We start from the raw sequence: 3,840 nt of genomic DNA on the forward strand, positions 1-3,840 counted from the left end.
CTGAACAACAACAACAATTCAGGAAATTCCAAAATAACTTCAATGTATTCCAAATGTAGGTAGTTTTTGTCTTAGTCTCCCAAGACTAACTTACTAGAGCCTATAGATAGTTTCTTAAAATGTCTCTTGTAGAATGAAAGAAACATGACAATCATGTGTGCTCCACTGTTCAGGACAGCAATGCAGTCCATATTCTCAATTTTCACAAAAACTTCTAAATGCAGCCTTATGAGTCAAACTAAAAATGGCCCATTAGAAACTGCATATGACATTTTAACCATTGCTTGACCTCATTTCCTGGCCCCTTTCCCTTTTCCCAGAGAAGATTCTTAGCTTCTGCACCTCCAATTTTGCTTTCTCCTCTTGAATTCATGTGACCTGTATGTGGATATTTTCTTCACAATTGCAATAAAAATGACTCTATTATTCTGTTTTTTACACCCCAATGTCATTATATATGTTATTCATGGTCCATCTTTCCTTATTCCAGTCATTTGACAATGAAACTATTGCTATCCATGTTACTCTTTTTCAAAAATTTATAGGTTTTTCATTTAGGTTCTGTATTCCTAGTCATCATTAAGCCTTTATTAATGACCTTTTAAGTTTCTGGCACTGTGCTAAGTTCTGAAGATACTTGGACATCTACCTGAGAAGATCATTGGCCCTGGGATATAAGCTTAGTAATGATATTTCTGGGTCAAAAAGCATAGTCACTTTAGTCACTTTCTTAGTATAACTCCAAATTGAATTTCACAATGATTGGACCAATTCATAACTCAACCAATAGTATATTAGTGGATCTGTCTTTTTACAAGTAATTCAACATTGGCTCTTCTGATATTTTGTCATCTTTGCCAATTTCCCAAATGTTAGATAAAATTTTAGAGTTTTTTTTTTGACTGCATGTCTCTTATTACTGTAGTTTTATTCTTTTGTTTTTTGGAAGCAATCAGGATGAAGTGACTCTCAGGGTCATACAGTTAGTAAGTATCTAAAGCTGGATCTGAAAATCAGGTTCTTCTTACTCCAGGGCCAATGCTCTATCCAGGGAGCCAGCTACATGCCCCTATTACTACCATTTTAGAGCAATCATTTATATGGGCATTAGATAGCATTCTTCATTGGTACCATCAAAAATGGTCCTTAATATTAATGTGGTAGAGTAATGTGGTAGAGTGTTTCTCTCAATATAGTTAACTTACAGGTAAAATCTAAAAATATTTCAATTGTAAAAGAAAACAGAAAAAGGTACTAGTAGGACTTCTGGCCAAGATGACTGGAAAATGACTGCCTGAATAAAATGACAATCTATTTCCAAGTCTATTCTATTTTCCACTACATTAAAAACTTGAAATTCATACCAGATCAAATGATAGTCAAGAAATGCAATGAGAAACTACACTAAGCTATTTCCTCCACTATAGAACTGTACAAAAAGTCAGCTAGCATCTTATGGACAAAGTGAGAGGGGGAGGCCCAGCAAAGACAGACCTCAAACAGGCAAACAAGTCAGTAACCTCTTCCCAATTTAACTGGAGAAAGGTTAAAGACAACTGAGACAAGAATACCTCATAATGATAAAAAGTAGGGGTAGTTGTGATTGAACTGGTTTTATTATTACTGTTAGAGGTTATCTCCTCATTTAGAGCAGATATACAAAGTGTTACATGAAAAAGTTAGTTTTCTATTATTCAAAATAAAGTAATAGGATCAGTCTGCATTTCCATCATTATGGAATTAGGAATGCATAGTGAAACCACTTGTTTCAAAAGGTACTTCAGGGGGGAGCCAAGATGGTGGAGGGAAAACAGTGACTTGCTTGAGCTCTCCCTCAAACCCCTCCAAATACCTATAAAAAATGGCTCTAAAACTCTAAAGCAGAAGAACCCACAAAAAAAACAGAGTGAAACAAATTTCCAGCCCAAGACAACCTGGATGGCTGATCAGAAAGGTATATCGCACAGCGCTGAGAGAGGAGCGCAGTTTGGCATGGGCGTGCAGGCCACAGCAACCCGGGAGCAGGCCTCAGAGGGCTGAATCATGGGCAGCTGTGGTGGTTTCCAGACTTCTCAACCCACGAATGCCAAAGACAACTTAGAAGGTCAGTGGGAAAAGTCTGTGACTGCGGTGAGAGAGAGAAGCTAGGTCTCAGCTACCCCAAGGGCAGTGGCTGCCTCCTGAGCTTCCAGCCCACAAACTGAGGGGGAATTCAGTGGCTGATCAGAGGGGGATTGCAAGGATCTCTTTCCAGTGCTGAGGCAGGAATCTCTTGCTTTACCCATGGTTGGATCTGGGTCAGAATTCTGAGGGGCGGTCCTGGGGCGAGGAGGAGTGCTGGTGTGATGGAGTTTGTCATGGCAGTGGAGAGGAAATGCCTCGCCCCTTATCATAGCATCTTGGAAGAACTGAAAATTTTCAGGTCCCTAGAAGTATCTCTGAAAACAGCTGTACAAACCCCCGAAGCTTGGGACAGTACATTCTCCACATTGGAAACAGACTCTTACCTTAACAAAGAGTTTCAAACTCAAGTAATTAGTCGGGATCATGAGCAAGCAGCACAAAAAGAGTCAGACTATATTATCTTACTTTGGTGACAAAGAAGATCAAAACATACAACCAGAAGAAGAAATCAAAGCTCCTACATCCAAAGCCTCCAAGAAAAAGATGAATTGGTCCCAGGCCATGGAAGAGTTCAAAAAGGATTTTGATAAGCAAATAAGAGAGGTAGAGGAAAACTGGGAAGAGAAATAAGAGTGATGCAATAAAATTATGAAAAGCAAGTTAACAGCTTGCTAAAGGAGATCCAAAAAAATACTGAAGAAAATAACACCTTAAAAAATAGACTAACCCGAATGCCAAAAGAGGTCCAAAAAGCCAATGAGGAGAAGAATGCCCTAAAAAGCAAAATTAGATAAATGGAAAAGGAAGTCCAAAAGATTACTGAAGAAAATACTTCCTTAAAAATTAGAATAGAGCAATTAGAAGCTAGTGACTTTATGAGAAATCAAGACACTGTAAAACAAATCCAAAAGAATGAAAATTTAGAAAACAATGTGAAATATCTCATTGGAAAAACAACTGACCTGGAAAATAGATCCAGGAGAGAGAATTTAAAAATTATTGGACTATCTGAAAGCCATGATCAAAAAAAGAGCCTAGACATCATCTTTTAAGAAATTATCAAGGAAAACTGCCCTGATATTTTAGAACCAGAGGATAAAATAGAAATTGAAAGAATCCACCGATCTCCTCCTGAAAGAGATCCCCAAAGGAAAACTCCTAGGAATATTGTAGCTAAATTCCAGAGTTCCCAGGTCAAGGAGAAAATATTACAAGCAGCCAGAAAGAAACAATTCAAGTATTGTGGAAACACAATCAGGATAACACAAGATTTAGCAGCATTAAGGGACCACAGGGCATGGAATATAATATTCCAGAGGATGAAGGAGATAGGATTACAACCAAGAATCACCTACCCAGCAAAACTGAGTATAATTCTTCAGGGGAAAAATGGTCATTCAGTGAAATAGAGGACTTTCAAGCATTATTGATGAAAAGACCAGAGCTAAATAGAAAATTTGACTTTCCAATACAAGACTCAAGTGGAACATGAAGAGGTAACAGGAAAGAGAAATCATAAGAGACTTATTAAGGTTGAACTGTTTACATTCCTGCATGGAAAGATGATATTTGTAACTAATGAAACCTTTGTCAGTATTAGGATAGTCAGAGAGAAAAAATTATATGTATGTATAGATAGATATATGGATAGATGGATAGATAGACAGACAGATAGATAGATAGATAGATAGATAGATAGATAGATAGATAGATAGA

This window comes from Vombatus ursinus, unplaced genomic scaffold (genome assembly GCF_900497805.2).
Source record: "Vombatus ursinus unplaced genomic scaffold, bare-nosed wombat genome assembly UNPS02014793.1, whole genome shotgun sequence".
Taxonomy (NCBI): domain Eukaryota; kingdom Metazoa; phylum Chordata; class Mammalia; order Diprotodontia; family Vombatidae; genus Vombatus; species Vombatus ursinus.